Raw genomic sequence first — 20,875 nt, 5'->3', positions numbered from 1 at the left:
GCTGTGCAGAGGGATCCGGCGTACAGCAGGATGAGTCAGTCCCTGGGGCCGCCCGGCCTGCCGGGGGTGCAGGTAAGACCTGTCTGCTCCGTGCTGCTCAGTGGGCAGTAGCTGCAAGTTCACTCACTTCAGGCTGGGATACTTCTTGCAATACTACTCTTCTAGGGTGTATCTCAGCCAAGTTATGGAGGTACCTGAGTGTGGAATAGCATTATACAGGGAGTCCAGTCATCTCCATTGTGGGTGGTGGGGAGGTCCTGGGTCAGTAGTAGCCGGTGACACTGAGGGGTCGTAACATTGTTACATTGTAGCCAGGATTTAACCCTTTCTCTGGGAAGGTGTCCATACACAGACGGCCGGTAATCAATCATCATAGTGGAAGTCGTCTGTTTCCATCAACTTTGTTATATGTGGGCAGTGGGCAACTATAGTAAGGTGGGCACGAGATGGCGGGTCTTGTCACCTCTGCCTCACACATAAGTTGCTATGAGGTGTACTTTATTCCTGCCACATTTCTTTCTTGGCCTACTGAAAGAAATGTTTTGACCAGTTGAAAGTTATACAACCTGAGGATTGTGCATGTGTGCGCTGCCCGCATGTAGTAATATGTGTGTGTGTGTGTGTATATATATATATATATATATATATATATTTACTTACTCTGACCCCTTTGTAAACCCTGCCCCTCTGACCGCTGTCCACTTTCCCATGCTCCTGTTCCAATCCCGGGGTCTTTTTTGTCCCCCCTTGGTCCTCCACATGCTGAACATCTGGGACATGACTAACATTGCGCATTGTGCGCTTGTTCATCGTCAGATGCAGCATCGTGTCCAGTGTGTGAGGAGACCGTGACTTTTCTGTGGCATTAACCCCTCTGCTGCCATGTTGGGCACAGCCTGTGATGAGGAGCATCTCTTCCCTGTGTATCCGGCCACAGGCTGCACATCGGAGGCTGCTTCTTCTATCTGGGGAAGTTCATGAAGCAGAAGTCTCTGTGTGACTCATGTGAACTAACTTGTCTGACAGGTCATGGGTCCAGGTCAGCAGGTGATTGCAGACTATTAGCTGGTTTCGATGTGAGGTACAGGTGAGTCAGGACTAGATGTTGGGTGGAAGCCTTCCAGTATTTGTAAGGCCTCTTGCACACGCTGAGTGTTTGGTGAGCTTTTACTTCAGTATTTATAAGGCCTCATGCACACGCTGAGTATTTAGTGAGTTTTTTTGCTCAGTATTTGTGAGGCCTCATGGACACACTGAGTATTTGGTGTTTTTTACCTCAGTATTTGTGAGGCCTCGTGCACAAGTTGTGTATTTGCTGATTTTTTTACCTCAGTATTTAACCCCTTCCCGCCCCTTGACGCACTGTATGCATCATGAAAACTAGTGACTTCCCGACCCCGTCACATGACCGGGGGCCCACAGAGTCTGAACAGCCCGGGGCCCTGGCTACTCTTAATCCACCCCTGATCAGGATGGCTCAGGCTTATGCAGTTGCTTGCCATCAACAAAGGGAGAGAGAGAGACAGCGAAGACGGCATTGGTGGTTTCTGTGGATACATCCGATTATTGAACTCTGGGAGAGCCGTGGAGCGTACCACACCCTCTACAGCAAGCTCCAGGCAAACCCGGATAAATTTACTGATTATACCCAGATGTCCCAACAAAGCTTCAGTGATTTACTTGCTCGTGTCCAAGAAGGCATCCGGAGACAGGACACACAGCTCCATCGTGCGATTCCTCCAGAGAAATGGCTCCTGGTCACATTACGGTATGTAGTATTGCAAAACCAATGCCTGCATAATTTTCTTTGTGTGTCATGCACTATTCCAAATCTGGCAGAATTATTGTTCTGCCATGTAGTAAACAAAAGGATGCGGATTTATTTTTATGCCATGTATTTTTTTGTGTGTGTGTGTTTACAAAATCCATATACATAAATATAAATTTTTGTATTTTCTTGGTTTCCCAGATTCCTGGCTACTGGAGAGACCCTCTCTTCACTCCACTTCCAGTACCGGATTGGAATATCCACCTTGTCTGGAATTGTTGCGGACACCTGCCGGGCTTTGTGGAACGTTCTCTGTCCTGAATTTATGCCCCTGCCCACTGACGAAAAGTGGATGGAAATAGCAGAAAAATTCTGGACAGTCTGCAATTTTCCCAACTGTTTGGGAGCGGTTGTTGGGAAACACATCAGGATTATCAAACCAAAAAGAACTGGATCTGAGTACTATAACTACAAAAAGTACTTTTCTACAGTACTCATGGCCATTTCGGATGCAGACTGTATGTTTGTTGCAGTGCACATTGGGGCATTTGGCCGTGGGAATGACTCCCAGGCTTTTAAGAACTCGGACATCGGCCGGAGGTTGTATGGCATCCAGTTCAATTTCCCCATGCCACGGCCTCTTCCCAACACCGAAGGTCCGCCATAGCCATTTGTAATGGTTGGGGATGAGGCATTCCAGATGTGCCAAAACCTGCTCAAACCCTACTCCAGCCAGGACTTTGACCACACCAAAAAAAATTTTAATTACAGGCTAACGAGGGCTAGAAGAACTGTAGAGTGTGCCTTTGGTATACTTGTCTCCAGATGGCGCATTCTCGGCACAGCCATTAATCTGAAACTGGAAAAAGTGGATGAGGTGGTGAAGGCCTGTGTGGTTCTACACAATTTTGTGATGGCTAGAGAGCACCCAAACTTTGAACTCGATGATGCATATCCTAACCCATTGCCTGAATTTACTCAGCACCCTCTCAGGTCATCCGTTGAAGTTGGCCAAATAAGGGACCAATTTGCGGCCTACTTCAACTCAGATGTAGGACGGGTGGAATGGCAAGATCAAATGGTGTAAAAATGTTTTCTTGTGTGTATGTTAATAATAAAAACCTGTGTTGATACCTGTACCGAGTGCACTCTGTCTTTTTACACTCCAATACAATAATCAACTGGCCAGGTGTACCAGTGAATTCATGATGCTATGTTTTGTGCATCATGAATTTACTAGTACTCCTGACTAGAGTTGAGCGACTTTTGGTTTTTTAGGGTCGAGTTTCGTTTCGTGAAACCCGACTTTTCCAAAAGTCGGGTCGAGCAAGATCGTCCGATTATAGAGAAAAGTCGGGGTCGTCCCGAAACACGAAACCCAATGTAAGTCAATGGGGAATAAAAGTCGGCAGTGAGAGGAGGACAGGAAACACACCTACAGTGCCCATTTGAATGCCAAAAGCATCAATTCTTCTTACTTAAGCTTGTCAACCTTAATTAACTTCATAATACAAGTTACGCACTGAAAAATGGGGGTTATTTGGCTAAAGTTGTGGGGGGGAGGGCTGGCTGCAGGTTTTCATGTGCCCTGGGCGAAAGAGCGCCCCTTTAACACATACCACAACTCATCATGCTCCGATACGGCAGAGAAATAGCGGTATAGTACAATGAAAAATACTTCACTTTTTACATCTCATGACGAGGCCCATCTATTTCTCCATACAGAATCATTGGTCCCATATAATGTTTGAAACAGTATATGATGAGCTCCACATAATGCTACAGTATATGTTGGTCCCCATGGATGAAGCTCCACTGTCTTATGGGCCCAAATAATGCTCCAAACATAATGGGCCCCATTTCTAATGCTCTAGTGTATAATGGGCCCTGTAAATGCTGCTCCAGTGTCTGATGTCCACCTTTGGAATGTTCCAGTGTATGGTGGGCCCCATCTATCATTCTCCAGAGTATAGTGCTCCCCAAAAATTGCTGTCCCAACATTGAAAACAATCAAATAAGTCTCCTCGCTAGGGAATCCCTGTACTTGTCTGGACTCCTCGTCGTCCCCATCTTCCATCTCACTGCACAGTATTTCAACTTTGCAAGTGCTGTGATCCTGAGCAAGCAGGGGGGGCCCACTCGTTGGCGACGGCACTGGCACAGGGCCCCTGATAGTACGGTGGTGTGTCTGATGCGGGTGGGCCGAAACTGCACTTTCATCTGCAGCTTCCTCTTTGTCACCGTGTAAGATGGAACTGTATATGGGAAGGGTAACCTGAGTTTCATCAGGGTCAGATTCAGGTCGTGTAGCGTGCGAGGGGAATGTAGTGGTCTGGGTCAATGTACCAGCAGATTCATCGAGCAGTGGCTGGGCATCAGTGCACTTGTGTCGCCCCCAGGAGTACGGTCGCCACAGTGGCATTACCTTCTTCCTAGGGAGTGTGATGTCATGCTTGGGAGCAACGAACGATCTCTCTAGCAGGTTAACTGATTGGGCGGCGTTATTCCCACGAGTCATGACCCTCCAAACAGCGTTCATGAAGGCAAAGTGTTTGTTTTACGTGGGCAGTATGGTTGCAAAGCTGAACCTTAAAGGAATGTCCAGAAGGGCACCACCAGGAGTGGAGCCTACGGTTAAATTCGACTCCACCTGGGAAACCTCAACCATGCCAGCTACAGAACAGATGCACACATTGCAAGCTTAATTCCGTTAACGAACGAGACTCCGTCATGCCCCGCGGTCCGAGTCCGGCTTACTAGAGGGACACGTGAGGCTCTGGCACATGAGATTGGCCAATAACTGGTGTGTCATGCCCTTACATGTCCGTGGCTTCATGTGCGCTACACTGAAAAGGCCAGCGTTTGTCGCTTACAGGTGCAGATAACCCGCTGAACAACGTTAGTGATGGGGATCACTGAATACAATTATTACCCGCGAACAATGATTTCCCAGTAAGTGCAGGTCAACCGCAGTTCCGGAATTAGGCCTAACCGTCATTCCTGAAAAAATGAAAAACTTACGTGTGCAAACCACAGGTGCTGTAGCTTGCTTAACAGCTCGCCAACCGTTCTCACGCCCAGTATGGATTACACGTGATTGCACAAAGGTGAGAAAGGGTACCGTGTCCCCAGATAACATGTATGGATAGCGTACACATTCAAAATATATGTCAATACATCAGGAGGCAGGCTCAGACGGTGTTAGGCCCAGTATGAATTGCACGTGATTGCACAAAGGTTAGAAAGGGTACCGTATCCCCGGATAACATGTATGGATAGCGTACACATTCAAAATATATGTCTATACATCAGGAGGCAGGCTCAGACGGTGTTAGGCCCAGTATGGATTGCACGTGATTGCACAAAGGTTAGAAAGGGTACCGTATCCCCAGATAACATGTATGGATAGCGTACACATTCAAAATATATGTCTATACATCAGGAGGCAGGCTCAGACGGTGTTAGGCCCAGTATGGATTGCACGTGATTGCATAAAGGTTAGAAAGGATACCGTATCCCCGGATAACATGTATGGATAGCGTACACATTCAAAATATATGTCTATACATCAGGAGGCAGGCTCAGACGGTGTTAGGCCCAGTATGGATTGCACGTGATTGCACAAAGGTTAGAAAGGGTACCGTATCCCCGGATAACATGTATGGATAGCGTACACATTCAAAATATATGTCTATACATCAGGAGGCAGGCTCAGACGGTGTTAGGCCCAGTATGGATTGCACGTGATTGCACAAAGGTTAGAAAGGGTACCGTATCCCCAGATAACATGTATGGATAGCGTACACATTCAAAATATATGTCTATACATCAGGAGGCAGGCTCAGACAGTGTTAGGCCCAGTATGGATTGCACGTGATTGCACAAAGGTTAGAAAGGGTACCGTATCCCCAGATAACATGTATGGATAGCGTACACATTCAAAATATGTCTATACATCAGGAGGCAGGCTCAGACGGTGTCAGGCACAGTATGGATTTGACGGCCCAGACTACACAGCGGAGGAGCAGGGAGAGGTAAAGATTGCAAATGCTGGGGCCCTGCCCAAGCAAGGGGGGCCCACTCGTGCCAGTGCCCGCGCCCAAGAGTCGGCCTACCCACCTGTCCAGGGCAACGGCACTCGCACGGTGTCGTGCGCTAGGTGGTGACCCTGGCCATGGGGGGGGGAGGCAGCACAGTTAGGGAGTTTTAGAAAGTGGCATATGTTGATGTTGGACATTCAGCTGATGCAAAAGGCGAAATAGGTCAAGTCCCAGGAAGAGGTGGACCAAAGCAAGCCATTTTTCTGTCACCCTATGTGTCATCAGGGGAAGATGGGACAAAATCCTTGGAAACCCATGCGTGGTTCATTTTAATTTTGGGTTGACAGACGGGTCCTTTTTTCTGTCAGGATTGATCCAGCTGCACTGAAGACTCTTTCCGATAGCACACTTGCAGCTGGGCAAGCGAGCTCCTGTAAGGCATATTGTGCCAATTCAGGCCAGGTGTCCAGTTTAGCGGCCCAATAGTCAAAGGGGAATGACCTGTGTGGGAGAACATCGATATGGGAGGAAAAGTAGTTTGTAACCATAGTTGACAACTGCTGTCTCCTGTCACTTTCCATCGATGCAGTATTACCAGTTGTGTGAGCGGTACTTGAAAAATCAGTCCACAACATTGTCATGAAACCCCTGTCTCCAACGCCACTTCTGCTGTGTGCACCACGAACACATCTGCCAAGCTGCCCCCGGCCCGTACAGCTCGTGTGAGAACCATCACCGCTGCTGTGTGCTGGGAATGCCTCAAGCAACCGATTTACCAGAGTTGCTTGTTTATTAGCCAATATTAGGTCAAGGTTCTCCTGTGGGATGATGTTTTGTAATTTGCCTTTATAGCGTGGATCCAGGATGCTGGCCAACCAGTAGTCGTCATCGTTCATCATTTTGGCAATGCGGGGGTCCCTTTTTAGGATCTGCAAGGCATAATCTGACATGTGGGCCAATGTTCCCGGTGTCAATGATGCACTGCGAGTGCTGGTTGGAGGAGCACTTTCTGGCAAATCCACATCCCTCCAGTCACGCACAAACCCTGTACCAGACCTTGCCACGCCAACATTTTCACTTGCCCCACGAGATGCATCCTCCTCCCCTAAGTAATCATCCCCATCATCCTCCTCCTCCTCCTCTTCTTCCTCCACCTCGTCCAGGAGAGGTCCCTGAGCAGACAATGGCTGAATGTCATCAAGGATTCCCTCCTCCTCTTCCTCCTCATCAACATTGGCTGCAGAAGCCTGCTCCTTAAGGTGCGTCAAAGTTTGCATGAGCAGACGCATAAGTGGGATGCTCATGCTTAGGATGGCGTCGTCTGCACTTACCAGCCGTGTGCATTCCTCAAAACACTGAAGGACTTTACAGAGGTCTTTCAGCTTCGACCACTGCACACCGGTCAACTCCATGTCTGCTCTCAAAGTGCCTGGACGTGTATCCTCCCACAAATGCATTATGGCCTGCCTCTGCTTGCACAGCCGCTCCACCATGTGCAGGGTGGAGTTCCACCTTGTTGCAATGTCGATAATGAGGCGGTGGTTGGGAAGGTGGAGCAATCGCTGCAGCTTCTGCATACGAACGGAGTGTACAGGCGACCGGCGGATGTGCGCGCACAGTCTTCGCACCTTCTGGAGCAGGGCTGTTAACTCCGGATAATTTTTGAGGAAGCACTGCACCACCAGGTTCAAGGTGTGAGCCAAGCAAGGTATGTGGCTGAGTTTTGAAAGGGCTATGGCTGCCACAAAATTACGCCCGTTATCACTCACTACCTTGCCTGCCTCAAGATGTACACTGCCCAGCCATGACTCAGTTTGTCGCTAAAAGTACTCGGCCAGCACCTCGGCGGTGTGTCTGTCGCCCAAACACATCATCTGCAACACTGCCTGCTGACGCTTTCCACTAGCTGCTCGATAGGGGGACACCTCGTGTGCAACAGTGGCAGCTGCAGATGGAGTGCTCGTACGACTGCGCTCTGTGGACGAGCTTTCGCTTCTGGAGGAGGAGGAGGAGGGTCGAACGCCTACAGCCAACTGTTTCCTATACCGTGGGCTAGGCAAAAACTGTCCCACCACTGCTGTCCCCTGTGGACCCTGCATCCACCACATTAACCCAGTGCGCAGTGATGGACACGTAACGGCCCTGGCCATGCCGACTGGACCATGCATCAGTTGTGAGGTGCACCTTTCCGCTCACTGACTGCTTGTGTGCATGGACAATGCGGTCTTTCACATGATGGTGGAGGGCTGGGATGGCTTTGCGAGAGAAGAAGTGGCGACTGGGTAGGTCATAGCGTGGCACTGCATAGGCCATGAGTTCGCGGAAAGCTGCGCTTTCCACCAACCGAAAGGGCATCATCTCAAGCGAGATTAGTTTGGCAATGTGGGCGTTCAAACCCAGTGTACGCGGATGAGAGAATGAGTACTTTCTTGACCTACTCATATTGTCTGGGAGAGTGAGCTGGACTTGAGAGCTGCATATGGTGGAAGTAGCGGTGGACAGGGCGGACTGAGAGAGGGTTGATGATGGTGATGGAGTTGGTGTTCTTTCTGATGGCCTAGATTCAGTATTTCGTTGATATAACAGTGGGATTCCCTGACTGCTGTGGCCTTGCAACGACACCTCAACATTTGCTGCTGTGCTAACCGGTGGGCTTACAGTGGGGGAAACAATGTAGCGTTGCTGACGACCTTCGTTGTGATCAGTTGCACATGTGGCACTTGAGGTTTGGTGTTGTGTCCACGCTTGCAAGTGCATGCTGGTTAAATGTCTTAGCATGCAACTGGTATTCAAATTTTTCAGATTTTTCCCTCGGCTAAAGGTCTTTGCGCACTTCTTACAGATAACCTTGGCCCTATCATGAGGATTTTGTTCAAAAAAGTGCCACACTGCACTCTTCCTACTTTGGCAGACATTTTGCGGCCTAGCACACTGTGATCTTTTGACCCTCTGGACAAGCTGTCCAGCAACTCTTTTGATGTTTGGAACCTGTCTTTGGAGTGCTCCGGGCCTGCCAGATAACAGCTGTTGCGATGTCTGCTGTGGATGCTCCTCCTCATCTGAGCTATTGGAAGCAGCACCCTCTTCCCCCAATGGATGCCAATCTGGGTCAACAACTGGGTCATCCATCACCTCCTCTTCTATGTCATGTGCACCTTCCTCTGTGTCACCGTGTATGGTGGTATAGTGTGCGGGAAGGGGCACCTGAGTCTCATCAGGGTCAGAATCTGGCTCTGTACACTGCGAGGACAATGTAGTGCTCTGAGTGAATGTACCAGCAGAATCATCCATCAGCGGCTGTGCATCAGTGCACTCCATGTCAGATTCATCTTGGCCTGGGTAATTTACCATTTCACTTGATAATCCAGGCATGGTATGTGAAAACAGCTCCATGGAGTAATCAGTAGTATGGCCTGCGTCATCCTTCAATCTTGGTTGGGGTGGAGGACACAAGGAAAGGTGTGGTTCATGAACATGAGCCTCCAATGACGACTCAGTGCTTTTACTTTTTACAACTGAAGAAGAGGAGGCGATAGAGCTGCAATCAGCAATGTAAGACAAAACTTTTTCCTGATGCTCTGGCTTTAAAAGCAGTTTGCCAACTCCTAGAAAACTAAGCGTTCGAGGCCTTATGTAGCCAGACGATGACGCAGGCTCAACACCTCCTGCATTCGGTCCTATTTTGCTCTTGCCACTACCATCAGATCCACCACCAACACCATCATTACCAGCTGCCAACCCCCGCCCAATTCCACGGCCTCTTCCACCAGCCTTCCTCATTTTTGGTAGAAATGTAGACAAAATCCAACAAACTATATAGTAATGTAAAACAAGGTACAAGGTGTCTATAGGACAGGGGAGATTTTGAATTTCTGCAGACACTTGTGGACACTGGACACTTTTGGATTGTGTGAGGCCCACTGAATATCTGAGCGCTCTGTCACAGGCTCGATGGCACAGCTGTGACCAAAGTGACTAGAGGATAAGGGAAATTTTGAATTTCATCAGACACTTGTGGACACTGGACACTTTTGGATTGTGTGAGGCCCACTGATATCTGAGCGCTATGTCACAGGCTCGATGGCACAGCTGTGACAAAAGTGACTAGAGGATAAGGGAGATTTTGAATTTCAGCAGACACTTGTGGACACTGGACACTTTTGGATTGTGTGAGGCCCACTGATATCTGAGCGCTCTATCACAGGCTCGATGGCACAGCTGTGACCAAAGTGACTAGAGGATAAGGGAGATTTTGAATTTCTGCACACACTTGTGGACACTGGACACTTTTGGATTGTGTGAGGCCCACTGATATCTGAGCACTATGTCACAGGCTCGATGGCACAGCTGTGACAAAAGTGACTAGAGGATAAGTGAGATTTTGAATTTCAGCAGACACTTGTGGACACTGGACACTTTTGGATTGTGTGAGGCCCAATGAATATCTGAGCACTATGTGACAGGCTCGATGGCACAGCTGTGACAAAAGTGACGAGAGGATAAGGGAGATTTTGAATTTCTGCAGACACTTGTGGACACTGGACACTTTTGGATTGTGTGAGGCCCACTGATATCTGAGTGCTATGTAACAGGCTCGATGGCACAGCTGTGACCAAAGTGACTAGAGGATAAGGGAGATTTTGAATTTCAGCAGACACTTGTGGACACTGGACACTTTTGGATTGTGTGAGGCCCACTGATATCTGAGCGCTATGTCACAGGCTCGATGGCACAGCTGTGACAAAAGTGACTAGAGGATAAGGGAGATTTTGAATTTCAGCAGACACTTGTGGACACTGGACACTTTTGGATTGTGTGAGGCCCACTGATATCTGAGCGCTATGTCACAGGCTCGATGGCACAGCTGTGACAAAAGTGACTAGAGGATAAGGGAGATTTTGAATTTCAGCAGACACTTGTGGACACTGGACACTTTTGGATTGTGTGAGGCCCAATGAATATCTGAGCGCTATGTGACAGGCTCGATGGCACAGTTGTGACCAAAGTGACTAGAGGATAAGTGAGATTTTGAATTTCAGCAGACACTTGTGGACACTGGACACTTTTGGATTGTGTGAGGCCCAATGAATATCTGAGCGCTATGTGACAGGCTCGATGGCACAGCTGTGACAAAAGTGACGAGAGGATAAGGGAGATTTTGAATTTCTGCAGACACTTGTGGACACTGGACACTTTTGGATTGTGTGAGGCCCACTGATATCTGAGCGCTATGTCACAGGCTCGATGGCACAGCTGTGACAAAAGTGACTAGAGGATAAGGGAGATTTTGAATTTCAGCAGACACTTGTGGACACTGGACACTTTTGGATTGTGTGAGGCCCAATGAATATCTGAGCGCTATGTGACAGGCTCAATGGCACAGCTGTGACAAAAGTGACGAGAGGATAAGGGAGATTTTGAATTTCAGCAGACACTTGTGGACACTGGACACTTTTGGATTGTGTGAGGCCCACTGATATCTGAGCGCTATGTCACAGGCTCGATGGCACAGCTGTGACAAAAGTGACGAGAGGATAAGGGAGATTTTGAATTTCTGCAGACACTTGTGGACACTGGACACTTTTGGATTGTGTGAGGCCCACTGATATCTGAGCGCTATGTCACAGGCTCGATGGCACAGCTGTGACAAAAGTGACTAGAGGATAAGGGAGATTTTGAATTTCAGCAGACACTTGTGGACACTGGACACTTTTGGATTGTGTGAGGCCCAATGAATATCTGAGCGCTATGTGACAGGCTCAATGGCACAGCTGTGACAAAAGTGACGAGAGGATAAGGGAGATTTTGAATTTCAGCAGACACTTGTGGACACTGGACACTTTTGGATTGTGTGAGGCCCACTGATATCTGAGCGCTATGTCACAGGCTCGATGGCACAGCTGTGACAAAAGTGACTAGAGGATAAGGGAGATTTTGAATTTCAGCAGACACTTGTGTACACTGGACACTTTTGGATTGTGTGAGGCCCACTGATATCTGAGCGCTCTGTCACAGGCTCGATGGCACAGCTGTGACCAAAGTGACTAGAGGATAAGGGAGATTTTGAATTTCTGCACACACTTGTGGACACTGGACACTTATGGATTGTGTGAGGCCCACTGAATTTCACAGTGCTATGTCACAGGCAGAAATAGGCTAGTGTATCACAAACTACAAGGTGTATGTAGAATTGGGCAGAATAGGAATCTCCCTAGAGTGCAGGTCTGTAAGAACGGAACATGTCCTCGTTTTATTCTCACAGAGTGACACACTGATAGCTTCACTGTGGCTGTGATAACAGCCGTTACACGGTACTGTGTGAGGAGCGTACACCGCTGTATGGTGTGAAAAAATGCACGCTCAGTACCTCAGCAGGACACAAAAAAAAAATTGGGATTGCTTTTAAAAAATCAGTTTGCGGAGCATTGGGTAAACAGCAATGCAGGAATGTCAGGAAGCCTTAGAAGGCAGCCCAACAACCAACACCACTGATACACCACTATATAGCCTCCCCTTGCACTGCACACACAGTGACTGATGTGTTGTACAGGCAAAATCGCTAGCAGCAGAAGCAGTTTTTTTTTCTTCTCAGCAGGACAAAAAAAAAAATTGGGATTGCTTTTAAAAAAGCAGTTTGCGGAGCAGTGGGTAAACAGCAATGCAGGAATGTCAGGAAGCCTTAGAAGGCAGCCCAACAACCAACACCACTGATACACCACTATATAGCCTCCCCTTGCACTGCGCACACACAGTGACTGATGTGTTGTACAGGCAAAATCGCTAGCAGCAGAAGCAGTTTTTTTTTCTTCTCAGCAGGACAAAAAAAAAAATTGGGATTGCTTTTAAAAAAGCAGTTTGCGGAGCAGTGGGTAAACAGCAATGCAGGAATGTCAGGAAGCCTTAGAAGGCAGCCCAACAACCAACACCACTGATACACCACTATATAGCCTCCCCTTGCACTGCACACACAGTGACTGGTGTGTTGTACAGGCAAAATCGCTAGCAGCAGAAGCAGTTTTTGGTGTCTTCTTCCCTGCCTAACGCTCTCCCTACAAAATCAGCAGCAGCAGCAGCTCTCCCTATTCTGAGATCAGCATGAGTAACATGGCGGTCGGCGTGCACACCCTTTTATACCCCCTGTGACGCCCCCCAAAGCAAGCCAATCACTTGCATGCCCTTCTGAAAGATGGTGGTGACCCCTGCCTATGTCATCACGTTGCCCACAGTGTCCGTGGATCCTGATTGGCTGAAAAAGAGCGCAAAACAAACTTTTGAAACGCAACTTTGGCGCGTAAGTCGCCGACCTCGTGGCCGACCTCATCCTAGGGTCGGGTTTCCTTTCATGAAACCCGACTTTGCCAAAAGTCGGCGACTTTTGAAATTTTTCGACCCGTTTCGCTCAACTCTACTCCTGACCAGGTGACTATACATACACACACACACACACACACAAGTTGTATGACCTTTATCATCTCTACAGTTTGTGTTCATTTTTCAGTGATGGTGGAGATAATACAACTAATATTTGTGTCACATGACCTGATGTTACAAATAGTGTTTTGGGGATGCACTAGCATCCGTCACTCTTTATGACAAATGACCCTGTGACTATAAATATTATTTGTAGTGTCATCACTGTGGCTTGAGTTTGAACGCAGACTGGAGACATAATAAAGTTTATACAACTTCTACAATACCCAGGCATGGTGTCATCCTAAAGTGAGGACGCCCAAACTAACGCATCCTGACTTCAGAAAGATATCACACATGAGCAGGAGAATACACATGAGTTAAACTGCAGCATTGCTACAGTCTGCTTGAAACATATGCAGACTGAAGCGACGCTGCAGGTTAAAATTCATGTGTATCCACCTGCCCAGGTGTCATAGTTATGATACAAGGCCAGGGTATTGTACATATAATGTGTATTTTCCCCATCATGTCATCAGTTTATTCAACACACACTGAATAGAGGATGTGGTTAATTACAAGGTATATCTAGAATCCCCTTGCCTTGTCTCACAAATAGTTAAATGATGATTGTAAAAAAACACCATAGTCAATTAACTTTTTATGATACCTGGCAAGGTAACAATAGATATACCTTGCACTCAACACCATCCTCTATTCCAGGGTTCCCCAACTCCAGTACTCAAGCCCCACCAACAAATCATGTTTTCAGGATTTCCTTTGTATTGCACAGGTGAAGCAATGGTGGTGGTGAAAATACAAGTCATACATTTGTGCTTTTGTCTACAAATATCTACAAGACTGACACAAGAAACATGTGTCAGTGATGGAGCTATGTGGTGTCAAGAACGCTAATCTATGACTTGTATTTTCACCATCAGTCTCTTCAATCTGCTAATATTGCACAGACAGAATAGAGCAGGGTTCCCCAACTCCAGTCCTCAAGCCCCACCAACAGATCATGTTTTCAGGATTTCCTTTGTATTGCACAGGTAAAGCAATTATCACCTGAGCAATACAAAGGAAATCCTGAAAACATGATCTGTTGGTGGGTCTTTAGGACTGGAGTAGGGGAACCCTGCTCTATTCATTCTGTGCAATATTAGCAGACTGAAGAGACTGGTGGTGAAAATACAAGTCATACAATTATGTTTTTTACTACACACCTCTCCAAGACTGACGCAAGAAACATGTGTCAGTAATGGAGCTATGTGGTGTCAAAAACGCAAAGTGTATGGCGCAGTGTGTGTTGGCGGCGAAAGACACATTAATGAAACCATATTTTGTGAAAGCAGAATTGCACATTTATTTTTAAACAAAAAAAATCAAATTTTTTATTGTGAATGACGTTTGGGGGAAGATTGGGATACTTTGGGGGTGTGGAGTGACGAAGAACGGCTGGAAGTTGAGGAAGGGGTTCTAGGGAAAGGGGCAACGAAAGTACTGGGGGAAGGGAGCTCAGAGATGGAACTGGAGGCATGTTGAGACACATTAGGAGGAGAGGGGGGAGGGACAAAGTCTTTTTGTTTTTTTTGCTTCTTTGTGGCTGGAGTCTCCTGCCTGGACCGCCTTCCACCGTGTGACCGCCTTTACATTGCTCGACCGCCTTGAGCTGCTGGACCGTGACCTTGATGGGTAAAAGAGGGAATGTGGGTCACCCCTCTGATGCTCGGTGGTGGCGGTGCTCCTAGAAGTGGCAGTGGTCCTAGAAGGAGAAGTGGGGTCGGTTCTCCTCGGAGGAGAAGTGGTGTCGGTGCTCCTCGGAGGAGAAGTGGTGGCAGTGCTCCTCAGAGGAGAAGTGGTGGTGGTGCTCCTCAGAGGAGAAGTAGTGGACATTGAAAGACTGTATACTTACATTACGTCTCCTCGCCGGGACTTGGGTAGGCTGCTCCCGCTGTTCCGCCTCACTTGCCGGGTCCGATGACAATGTCTGTAAAGAAAAAAATATATTACACATTTGTAGAGGCAGCAGCTATACTTACCCAAAGGCAGCAAGATCCTCACCTCATGCTCTGCTTGGGCCAGTTCTTGCTGGGATGGAGAATATTACTATCCAGAAGACATGCTGGAATTTAAACAAAAAAATTTTTAGTACATAATAAATTTGAAAGGACAGGCAGACATTATGTTGAAGAATACTCACAATACTCAGGCTGTCTGGTCTCTTCCAGGCTCTCTGTAGAGTAAGTGGTCTGACCGTGCAGACACCTTTTATCTACACTCTTCCCAAACAATGTTGCTTGTGTAGGGGGTGGTTTAAACCAGTGTCTAGACATTGTTTACTCTAAAATCGCATGTGCGCTAAAAGCTAAAAGTGCTGATGAGCGCACGACCATGCGCACGCCAGCGACCCCATAGACTGTAATGTTATTTTTTTGGCGCATTCCGTGCGCACATGCGATTTTTCTAATGAGGTTGGGCGGAACAAAAAATGCAACATGTAGCGTCTGGCGCGTCTGGGCGCACACCTGGAAAATGCGCAGCGCACAAAAATGCTGATGACCGCATGCAATCGCTAGACACTGCGCTCGCCATTTTAAAGATAGGGGACCATTGCGTTTGCACCCGATAGCGCACAATGTGCTGCACGATAAAACGCTAGTGTGAAACCAGCCTAAGTACCTTCTTTTTTACTGCATTTTCCATAGTAATTTTGCAGATGAATATTTCACATATACACTATAAAGCGCTTTTTTTTCCTTCTTTCCATTCTTTATAGCAATAATGCAGTTTCAATGTTCTAGAGTAATCATTCTTGGTAATTCATGATGCATCTTTTACAGCTTTTCATGTCACCCTGTTGGTGCTGGCTTCGGCAGGTAGCAGACAAATGGGATGCCCGTGGCCTGCTGGGGTAGGTGATGAAGCCAACGACTTTGTGCTGTGTCACACTGCTAACAGTGTGAGCATCTTCAGGATGCAGATCCTGATAACAATATAGCAGTCAAAGCGGCCCAAGACCAGACAGGCGCTTCTGGCATTTACCAGATGGCCAGTCCCCGGCCCTGCTCTGTGGCATGTCTTTTCACCTCTCTTCCCTGTTTTTCATTTGTCCTTTCTTCCTCTTACTCCCAATGGTTCAATCAATGTATTTACCCCTTTGCTGCACTCTTTTCTCAACACTGCACAGATTTGATCCCGGACTAACACATTCCTAATCCATAGCTCCTAACCGTCCCGATTCTCACGGGACAGTCCCATTTTTTTACCCCCCCACCTGCGTCCCGCCCGTGACACTATTTTTCCCACATTGCACTGAGCCGCCACCCCCCATGCACAGACCCCCATTCTCACCGTCCCAGAGAGATCCACCGCAGCCTGCAATGATGTCCTAGGCTGTTCTGTGACTGTGCGGACAGGACCTGTGATGAGGTCACAGGAGGGGAAGAGTCAGGGGTCACATGATCAGGGGCCGAATGAGATGAAGTTTCTGTGTGGGCTCAGGAGGGGTTTACAGTGTGGATGTAGCAGTGCCGTGTGTGTATGAGGTGTATGGAGTGGAGATGTGTTTGTACGAGTTGTACGGAGCGGAGCTGCATGTGTACGAGGTGTACAGATCGAAGCCTCGTGTTTGTACAAGGTGTACGGAGCGGAGCCGTGTGTGTACGAGGTGTACGGAGCAGAGCCGCGTGTGCGAGGTGTACGGAGCGGAGCCGCGCATGTGCGAGGTGTACGGAGTGGAGCCGCACGTGTGCGAGGTGTACGGAGCCATGTGTGTACTTGGTGTTCGGAGCAGAGCTGTGTGTGTAAGGGATGTGTGGAGCGGAGCCGTGTGTTTACGGAGCGGAGCCATGTGTGTACGGGATGTATGGAGCGGAGCCAAGTGTGTACGAGGCATACAAAGCAGGCTTTTCCCACGGACACAGGAGTACACGGCGGAGCCCTGAGGAGCACATTAAGAGTCGCACATGATGTTCCACCAGAAGTGATGTGCTGGAAGCTGATCAGAAATTAGGTAATTTCATGAGGAGATTGTGAAGGAACCATGGAGGCACTTCAGGGAATGCTTCAGATCCATCACCATGTCCTCTTCCGACAGCGCGGACAGCGGGATCGCCTTGGAATCGGGGATGCCGGCCATGTGAATGGATCATGATATGTCCTGCATCGGGAGGCTCAGGTGGGCATTACAATGGGAGCCGGGCTGCTATAGTATCTTTATAGAATCTTTCTTTATTTCTTTCTTTCTGTTTCTTTCTCTGTTCTTTCCTTCTCTCTCTGTTTCTTTCTTTCTCTGTTCTTTTTTCCCTCTCTTTTTCTTTCTCTCTCTCGGTTCTTTTTTTCTCTGTCTAATCTTTCTTTTTTCTTTTTCTCTCTCTCTTTTATTTCCCCTCTTTCTTTCTTTCTTTCTTTCTTTTTCTTTCCCCCTCTCTTTCTTTCTCCCTGCTCTTTCTCTTTCTTTATTTCTTTACTTCTTTCTTTCTTACTCTCTCTTTGTTCTTTCTCTGTCTCTCTGTTCTTTCTATCTCTCTATCTTTCTGTTCTTTCTTTCTTTCTCTTTCTTTCTCTGTTCTTTCTTTCCCTTCTTTATTTTTCTCTATTGCTCTGTTATTTGTTTCTCTCTATCGCTCTGTTTTCTTTCTTTCCCCTCTCTATTTTTTCGCTTTCTTTCTATCTCTTTCTTGCTCTCGCTCTCTGTTCTTTCTTTCCCCTTTCATTTATTTTGCTCTCCCTCTGTTTTTTTCTGTCCCCTCTTTCTTTCTCTCTCTGTTCTTTCTTTCCCCTCTTTATTTCTCTCTTTCTGTTCTTTCTTTCTATCTGTTCTCTCTCTCTGTTCTTTCTTTCTCCTCTTTCTTTCTTTCGCTCTGTTCTTTTTTTCTGTCCCCTCTTTTTTCTTTCTCTGTTCTTTCTTTCTTGCTCCTTTCTTTCTCTCTGTTCTTTCTTTCTTTCTTTCCCTCTCTCTGTTCTTTTTTTCCCTCTTTCTTTCTCTCACTCTCTATTCTTTCTTTCTTTCCCCTTTCTTTCTCTCTCTGTTCTTTCTTTCCCCTCTTAATTTCTTTTGCTCTCCCTCTGTTCTTTTTTTCTGTCCCCTCTTTCTTTCTCTCTGTTCTTTCTTTCCCCTCTTTCTTTCTCTCTCTCTGTTCTTTTTTCTGTCCCCTCTTTTTTTCTCTCTCTGTTCTTTCTTTCTTGCCCCTCTTTCTTTCTCTCTGTTCTTTCTTTCCCTCTCTCTGTTCTTTCTTTCCCTCTCTTTCTTTCTTTCTCTCTCTGTTCTTTCTTTCTCTCTCTAATCTTTCTTTTTTTTCATTCTCTGTTCTTTCTTTCTCTCTCTGTTCTTTTTTTATCTCTGTTCTTTCTTTCCCCTTTCTTTCTATCTCTTTCCCGTCTTTATTTCTTTCTCTCTGTTCTTTCTTTCTTTTTTTCTTTACTTCTTTCTCTCTCTTCTTTCTTTCCCCTTTCTTTCTCTCTGTTCTTTCTTTCGCTCTCCCTCTGTTCTTTTTTCTTTCCCCTCTTTCTTTCTCTCTTTGTTCTTTCTTTCTCTGTGTTCTTTTTTATGCACCCTCTTTCTTTCTCTCTGTGTTCTTTCTTACTCTTTCTTTATTTTTCTCTGTTCTTGCTTTCTTTCTTTCCCCTCTTTCTTTCTCTGTTTTTTCTTTCCCCTGTATTTCTCTCTCTATTCTTTCTTTTGCTCTCTGTTCTTTCTTTCCCCTCTTTCTTTCTCTGTCTGTTCTTTATTTCTCTCTCTGTTCTTTCTTCTTTCTCTCTCTGTCCTTTCTTCTCCCTCTGTTCTTCCTCTCTCTATTCTTTCTTTCTCTCGCTCTCCTTTCTTTCTCTCTATCTGTTCTCTTTTTTCTCACTCTGTTTTCTTTCTTTCTTTTCCTCAGTACCTGTCAGTATTCCCACAGTACCAGCCACTGTGCCCATAATGCCAGCCACTGTGCCCTCAGTACCGATCAGTGTGATCAGCAGTGCTAAATGGGTGCGGCTCGGCGTGGACATGGGTGTGACTAGTTGTGAAATTTTTCTACTGATTCTATTTGCTACTTTCCTTTCAAATATTTTTCTGCCATTTCTTTTTTTCCTCAGTATTTTTTTTCTGTCTCCTTTGCAATCCCATTATCAATCTACTCCTCAATTTCCCCTCCGTCCTCTCCCCTCACCAAAATCTCCCCTTCACTCATCCCTTCACTCATCCCTTCACTCGTCCCTTCACTCGTCCCTTCACTCGTCCCTTCACTCGTCCCTTCACTCGTCCCTTCATTCTTCCTTTTACTCCTCATTTTACTCCTCCCTTTATTTCAAATGTTCCTCTGGATGTTTTCTTCAATTTCAGTGACACTTTCAGCATTTTTTTTATTCCTTCCTGACAGGGCAATTTTCCATTTTTCAATTTTCACTTTTTTCCTCTCTTCTTCCAATAGCCATAACTTTTATTTATTTTTCTGTCCACACAGCGGTTTGAGGTCTTGACTTTGTGGAGCAAGTTGTACTTTTGAATTACACTATTTATTTTATGATGTGATGCAATGGAAAGTATGTTGAAATTGCAAAAAAAAACTGCAATTTCACAATTGTTTTTTGGATTTTTTATTTAGCATGTTCAGTACACATAAAACTGAACTGGCAATATGATTCTCCAGCTTAGTATGATCATGCAGATGACAAACATGCATAAAGTAGTTTTATTTTAAGTAGTTTTCAATTTTCACAAAATGGGGCTGTATGAGGGCTTTGTTTTACTAATATAATTTTGGGCTAGTTATAATGTTATGATTGCCTCTGATTGAATTTTTTTTACAATGTTGCTGCAGCCAAAAAAATGTAATTCTTGAGTATCGATTTTTTTTTCATCTCAGATTAACTTATTTTACATTTTGATAGATCAGACATTTACAAATGCAGCAATACCAAGTATGCATCTTTTCTTTCTTTAATTTTTAATGGGCAATTTGAGCTTTTGTATTTTTTCATATTTAAAGGGGCTGTCCACTACTTTAAATTAACTCCCCAATGGTTCCCCCCGTGGCCCCTAATGAATTTTGTAAATACCTGATGTTGCCTATACTGCCTGTGAGCGGCGCTATCGCTATCGCTGGCCGCTCACAGGCAGCACGTGACCCCCAGCTGCAGCCGACTCTTGCTTCCGCTGACATCCCGACAAGTGCTGGCAACAGCCTGGTATCCCTATTCCTTTTTCCGCGCTGGCTGCCAGGCTGTGGGTGGGGTTATCCCCCCGTATCAAACCCGGCATCCTCCGCGCGCCCATTCATTGAGAAAGCGTGCAGTGAATGCAGGGTGTGACGCAGAGGGTAACCCCGCCCACAACCCAGCAGCCACTGCGAGGAACAAGCGCTGAGTCACGCCTCACTTGTTGTGACCTCAGTGCTGGGTCACGTGCTGCCTGTGAGCGGCCAAGGATAGCACCACTCACAGGCAGTATACATAAGGTATATACAAAATTCATTAGGGTCCCTGGGGGGATACAATGGGGGACAACCCCTTTAACACTTTTTTCACTTTTTACTATACTTAATAGTCCCCTTAAGGGACTTGAAACTTCAATCATCTGATTGCTTGTGTTATACATATCAGTGCATCAGTCCTGCTATGTACAGCTACAATCACAATCTCCTATGAACACCAGCCACGGGATTGCTTT

This window comes from Dendrobates tinctorius, unplaced genomic scaffold (assembly GCF_039654945.1).
Source record: "Dendrobates tinctorius isolate UK_male_01 unplaced genomic scaffold, ASM3965494v1 ptg000125l, whole genome shotgun sequence".
Lineage (NCBI taxonomy): Eukaryota > Metazoa > Chordata > Amphibia > Anura > Dendrobatidae > Dendrobates > Dendrobates tinctorius.
Note: the sequence above shows the minus strand (reverse complement) of the source record.